Source organism: Trichogramma pretiosum, unplaced genomic scaffold, assembly GCF_000599845.2.
Source record: "Trichogramma pretiosum strain Unisexual culture from Peru unplaced genomic scaffold, Tpre_2.0 scaffold113, whole genome shotgun sequence".
NCBI classification, from domain to species: Eukaryota; Metazoa; Arthropoda; class Insecta; order Hymenoptera; family Trichogrammatidae; genus Trichogramma; species Trichogramma pretiosum.
In genome coordinates this window covers 1-7,283 of record NW_019640797.1, presented here as the reverse complement: position 1 = coordinate 7,283, position 7,283 = coordinate 1, and positions in this window count along the sequence as shown.

The following is a 7,283-nucleotide window of genomic DNA, read 5'->3' as shown; positions in this document are numbered from 1 at the left end:
AAAATTTCCTATCGAAACCATATGTTTAATAATTTTTCCAGCCAAATCACAATGTCATAAGAGCGAGTTACAAGTTACAGCGAGCCGCGCAAGGCTGGAAATCGCGTCGAGCGGCCGAGCGCTAACTAAAACCTCCCGTATTTTCCTTAGTTTTCATCAAAAATACACTCTGAAAACTACCATATCCGATGTAAAAAGACCTCATCTTTCGATTGAAACAATAAAAAACGCAAAAAAAGTGGCGTTTTTCGAGATATTCGAGTTTGAATGTTTACTTGCATTTTCCGAGGTGAAAATGGAAAATTCCGAAAAATCGGACCTCACCATCAGAAAGCTGAGGAAATTTCCTATCAAAATCATTAGTTAGTTATTCTTTTGAGGGGCGTTTTGATACTTTTACAGCGAGTTAGAAATTGAGTGATTCGGCCAAAAAATGCCGTGCGGCAGAGCGCTAGGACACTTCAGGAAATTTGCCCCATATATACAAAAAACCGACGCATAATATCCACACACACACACACACGCACGCAGAGGACATATGCAGCGCAGAGAGCGCAGAGGGTAATTCGATACATTGCGCGCGCGCGCGAGTAAGAGGCGCGCCAACGAGCCAACGGCTCCCGTACTGCAGCCAGCCAGGTATACGCCTATCTCCGTGAGACAAGCTCGCACAGCGGAGCCTAGTAGCAGCAGCTTGTGCATGCACGATGCATGTGTGCTATATATATATATACGTGTCGCCGTCGTCGATTCTTCGTCGTCTAATAGTCTCTTTCTTGCTCCCTTTTTCGTCGTCGTATAACACCACACCTATATGTATATATCGAATATAATGCACTTCTGCACGAAGCCGATTCGATCCCTGTGTTCGTTGCAACACCTTCGCAGCACAGCTGCATGTGCATGTGCAGTAGCACTACGCGCGCGCGAGCTATACTCCCTTTCTTATAAGAAAAATACGTCGTCGCGTCGAGGTTATAAGGACCCATGCGCGCCCGATAGCTTTTAAATATTTTAAGTACTTTTCCTTGCTTCCGATGGATTTGAAACTTGATGCATGTGTGCTGCTGTACCAGATTTTTTTTATTATATACGCGCTTTTAAGGTCTTCTCGTGTCAAAGCATTTTTTCCTGTCCTCTGTCCTCTTCGTTTTTTATGTACTCACGCACGTTTGACGTATAACCTTCGTGATTCTGTTTTTTTTTTACGTATTGATTATTATTAAATCAGAGCTAGTATATATATATAGCAGCCGCGAGCAATTGATTCTCTCTCTCTCTCTGGCTCTCTGTCTCATCGTCATAATTTTCCGATAGCCATGGCATATACGAGCGTTCCGAGAACACGAGCGCGAATATGTGTGTTTTTGTGCGCTCGCAGAAAGAATAATGAGTAGTTCCATCCGCTCGTAAAAAACCGTAATAATCACATGCTAATCGAATTCCATTTCTCTCTCTCTCTTCGTGCCTTGTACACAAAATCCTCGCGCAGCTTAAAAGCACGAGCAGACATGCGTGCATAGCAGCAGCATGAAGAGCGCCCAGCACACACGAGAAGATATGTCCAGCATACGTATTGGACATGGTTTCGCCCGGCTGACCTGTTTTGTGAACGCGCCGATATGTACAACAACTCACGTGTGTGTGTGTGTTTGTGTCGGAGGGCCGGTCTTTTGTCCCTTTGAAGCTCTCTCCGCATACGTTTTTCGTTCCCTCTTTCTCTCTCTCTCTCTCCTCTCGTGCCGATATGTTGTTGTTCTTTTTCGTTGTTCGTCGAAGCGCTCGCGAAACTACATTATTTGTCTATGTCTGCACGTATATTAAGCATAAGCCATAGCGCGTCGATGATACCTCCAATCATCGTCGTCGCATGTGTGCGCTTACACAGAGCGAAAGAATTATCCTATCGTATACCTGCGACTACGTTTTTTGCGTGTTGCTAAATACGTACGTGTGTACGTGTGCATATGGCACAGGTCCAAACCAACGCGCGCGCACGCAACCCAAAGTTTTTGAGGGATAATTTTGTGCAGCTCGCGAGGATTGATGTGCGCTGCACGCGAGTCGCGTTGAAAAATCGCCCGAACAAAATTTAACGCAGTCGTCTTCGTTGAGGAAGAATGAGTAACGAGCTGCTGCTGCTGCTGCTGCTGCTGCCTCGCACTTTTCACGAAGGCAATATATAACTCAGGCCCGCGACTGCTCGTCATCGCGCGGTGCGCGCAAACGCAGGAGAATGGAAATTGGCTGGGATGAATTAATGAAACGGACTTCTTGACGATTATGCTAATGCGCGTCGATCTCTGCTCTCTGCATTTCGGTTGCTCGTTGTATATCGATGCGAAATTTGATGCGATCGACTCACTCACTCTCTTCGCTTCTCGGTTATTACATATGCGCGAGGGTGTCTTCGCTTCGAACATGCGTATATATAATAATACGAATCGGAGTGTCTCTCCAGCTGCGCATATATATCTCTAGCGATACATCAGGAGACCAAAGCGGAGAGAGATCTCTCGGCGTGATGTAAAACTACGTGTCATATACCTGGATATAGGACGACGACGACGACGACGACGACTACGCAGAGGAGACACATTTACGACTTTTCGGGCAATACAAGTGAGAAAATATCCGTTTTTGAATGAATAAATCGCAAAACTCGTACGCGCGCGTGTATGAGAAAGAGCGTGCGAGACGGACAGTACGAGAGGAGAGCGAGATCCAGCCGATCGACGTTAAAGCTGATTTAAGTCTCGTTCAACAGCTCGTAGAAACCCCGGGTATATAGCTATGCGTAAATTAAGTAATAGAAACAAAGGCCAAATGACGATACGTATAATTAATCGGGGACTACCTCGACACTATATTTGCGTTTATATAAATATAGTTTTGCTGCAATTAAATGCGGGCGGCTAAAATATCGAGTAGATATCGAGTCGAGATTGCGTACTGTTGCTGAGAGGTCGGGTCAGTATACGTACAAGCTTGTATTATATAGAGTCAGCCGGCTAGCTACTAGCTAGCTATAGCAGCTGACTGCCTGTGAAAATTGCGATAAAGGAAGAACATTGGGATTTCTCTCTCTCTCTGTACTTGATACTTGATGGCGGCTAGCCCTGTACTAATCAGTTACGCGAGAGAGTCGAATAAAAATTTATCTGAAATTGAAATCGGTGCGCGCAGTATATGGTAGCTGCTGCTGCTGCCTGCCTGCCTGCCCTTCTACCGCTCTGCTGGCCTGCCAATGCCAGTTGCTGATGTATCAGAGATAGGCCCATTGAGCTTGTGAAATATCGCGCGGTGCGTCTTGACTCTCTTGGTTGCAGCCACATATATACACACATATCGCAAGGCTACGTATATGCGCGCGGGGCTCTCTAACCATCACCTCGACATGGCGGCGGCAGCGTCGGCATTGCAAGTGCCCTTTCACGTTTGCTGCTATATAGTAGTACCTTCTCTCCCTTTCGCATGTGTGTGTGTGCATACATGACCCCATGGTGTAGGCTGCAGTGCGGTGCAGTGCTGCAAGAGAGAGAGAAGAACACGTATGTACGCATATATGCACTCTCTCTCAGACTGTTGGTTGCAAGCATGAGCCAAAGTCGCCGACCCCTGCATGATGCACACGTACGTAGGTACGTAGGTACGTACAGGCCTGCGCGCAAAACCCTCGGCACAAACTGTGTTCTGCAGCAGCAGCAGCAGCAGCAGCAGCACACAAAGGAGGGAAAGAAGCCTTGGCGAGGCTGCAAATTTTCCTCTCCTCTTCCTAGCCCTTCTCGCTCTGCGAGCCGAGGCAAAGACGTCTCGTATGTACGTACGATGCACCGAGCAGCAAGCTCGACTCTCTCTCTCTCTCTCTCTCTCTCTCTCTCTCTCTCTCTCTCTCTGCACAATATGTGTATATACTTGCACACAACACACGCACGCGTATGTATGTACGGAAAAATGACACGCGACTCTATAGTTCGTTCTCCTACTCGTCGTCGTCGGAGTTCGCAGTCGTTGTCATCCCGCGAGTCCCTCGCATACACACACATGCGCGCGTACCTATGTGTATGCAGCTCCTTCTCATTTTTTTTTATTCCGTGCGACGTGCGATATATGCACTGTACGGTGAACCCTCTACTTGCCGCTGCTACTCACCAAGTCATCCTTTTGAGAGAAAGAGAAGGCGGACTCGACGCTCCACGTAGACGGGGAATGCGTCTGATCTATACCTCGCATGCACGAAGCTAAAAAGAGAGATGACGATGACTGCGTTCACACCACGTCGTACGACGACGACGACGCGATTGCGCTAATGTCGAGTTCTTACATTTTTTTTTTCTTTTTTCTTCGCTTTATATGCGACGCGTTGACGACAACGACAACGACGATGTATATATATACGTCTCGGTCCCGTTAGGCTTCTACTCGTGCTCCGTAGTAGTAGTAGTAGTAGTAGTATACGTTTACGTCATTGTCATCGTAACTCTCGGAGCTCTCTTCCTCTTTCTCTCCAGCAGCAGCTTGGATGAATTTTTTCTTTTTTCTCAAAAAAATAATACCTCAACTCGCTCGTTTTCCCAGGAACGAAGATGCGCGGGAAGATTTATCCAAATTACTCATTTCTAATGGGCGCTAAGGACTCGCTCTATACGCTCCTCCCTCTCCACCGCCAACAAAAATAATAGCCGCGGCGGCTCTAGTTTAGATAGAGATGAATTGAGAAAATAAGCCTCGGTGTTGTTGGCGCTGGTGTCCCCTACTTTTGCGGTTGCTACCGCTGATTCTGCACGCTATATATATAACGAGCAATTGAATTTAATAACTTAAGCAAGCATCGCGCGCGAGTAGAGCAGCAGCAGCAACGCACTTTACGAGCCCACTCACTATACTATGCCAAAAAGCCACTCGTGTCAGCCGCCCTGCCTGCCTCTGCCCTCTTCTCTCTCTCTCTCTCTCGCACTCGCTCGCAGTCCCTGGGAGCGCTTTATCTGTTAATTAGTCGTCTGCAGGTGAGAGGTTGCTGAAAATAATGTTCAATTCGCCGCGCGCGCTCGCTCTCGCTCTTGAAATAGGAGGCCTTTTAATGTTGTAAAATCCTCGTGACTCGCGACGACGCCTCTCTTTCTCACTCTGGAGGCTCTCCCGCGTATTATATATTATTATAATGTGCAGCACGAAGCCGAGGAGGAAAGGCGACGACGCAGCAGCAGCAGCAACACCGGACGCGCTCCAACCAAGCCAACGTAAACAAAATCCATAAAAATAAACATTATCGTGGTGCACGTCTACATTTCAGAGTCCTTTATATATACAAGTTGCAGCGCAGCATCAGCCGTGGCGACGAAAAAAGGGAGAAAAAAATGAGAAGAAGAAGAAGAAGGAGATAACCTATAAAAGAGACACGGCAAAGAAGCGCGTTGCAACGCAGAGCAGAGAGAGCAGAGAAGAACAAGTTAAGTAAGCACAGCGAAGAAGAGACATGGGAGGGGCGAAAAATCGAGGAGATAGATAAGATGAAGAGAGAGAGAGAAGAACGAAGCATATAATAAGACTCGCTCGCGCGCTCATCGTCGTCGTGGAGGCGACGTCGACGAAGAAGACAACGACGAAAATGCAGCGAGTTTGTGTGCTCGCAGGCTATATGCCATTCTCTCTCTCTCTCTCTGCCTTGCTGCAAGCGGCGAGCCCGAGTGGTTATCTAGATTATGGCATTCCTGACTTCGAAGAAGCTCTGCGCTGTGCTGTATTGCTGTATATCGCTGCAGCGACCACGCGTGAACGCGTCGAGCTCTCTCTCTCTCTCCGCGTAAATATATATATAATACAATTTAAAGCTGACCAAGCGCGACGAGAGAGACCTTTAGATAGCTCTGGCGCGCGCGCGGCCGCAGAGTAGAGTGAGAGAGAGAAAATAAATCGAGAGAAAAAAGAAATTTCCTTTTTCGTGTCAACGAGAATAGAAAACAAGTGGGCAGCACCGAGGAATCTGTGTGTAAACACAGAGACAAACAAGAGAAAAAAATTAGATGACACTTTCCACAAGACCCAAATTGTCTCTGGTGTCGTATTGTATACAGTTGTGTAGAGACAGAGAGAGAGACTAATTTGACGACGCGTGCCACACCGAGAGAGAGATCGGCCATTGTTTGCTCATCACACCTGAGACACGATTATGTGGCTTTTCGTCACTTTCCATCACAATGAAGGAAGAGACGATTCAAAAGGAGAGAGAGATGAGCTCCGTATATAATCGTTGTTGCGTAATCTTGATTAGGATATAAGGCGCACAGGTCGTGTCACACGCCGGCAGCTGTATAAATACATCCAAGAGCGAGATAAAGCATCTTTCCGCGACGACACTTTTTTTCTCCCTGTCTCTTTCGATCGATCGGTCGGTCGGTCGCAGTCTAGCGGGTGCTATGCAACGCAGAAAGTAGCACCAAAGTTTTCAGCAGCAGCAGCAGCAGCCACGAAGAAAAATCCCTAGAATCCGGAAGACGAAGGCGCAGATTATATGGATTTCTGCCGGTGCAGCATCAGGAGGTGGAGGAGGAGGAAAACTCGTCAATGAGATTTTCACGCAGATTGAATAAGTAAACGATAATCTGATCGGCGACGACGGCCAAGACGAAGTTGCCATTATGCAGGCACACACAGGCACATGGCAATGGCATTGCACCCCGTTCCTGTCGTGCCAGAGGTTGCGTGTTGCGTGCATACACGCCTGCTTGAATTAGCGACAGGCGTTATACCTAAATACCTCCGATATTTCTCTCGCCACGAAATATCGCTTCGATGCTCGTGGAAACTTCGGAATATAAATCCTTCGCTACTTTCGTTGCAAAATATATCATCATCGCACTTACGTAGATCAATCGTACGTTGCAAAGCATGAAAAATTGGAGAAACGCGAGGACGAGACTCGAGGAAAAATGCGAGAGAGTCGAGTTCGAAGAGACGCGCACAGATGGCGTTAGAGGTCTCGCGAAACTCGCTGCAGTGCACTGCAAAACTGCAGCATCGTCTTCGCGGATGCTGCACGAGATACAAGACCCCGTTTTTCCCTTCTCTCTCTCTTCTCCCATTCTCTTTCACTCTATAGGTACGCTGGCTTCTTCGCCACGTCTACTAGAGCTCCAAGACTCTCTTTTCTTTTCGCGTTGTATGTATAAGATACACGAGCTCCATTCATGGCTGCGTGGAGGTTGCGCAATTTAAATCGATATTTTCGTTAAGGGACGCGAATCTCTTTTTTGTCTTCCTCTTCTTTTTTTTTTAATGAGAGG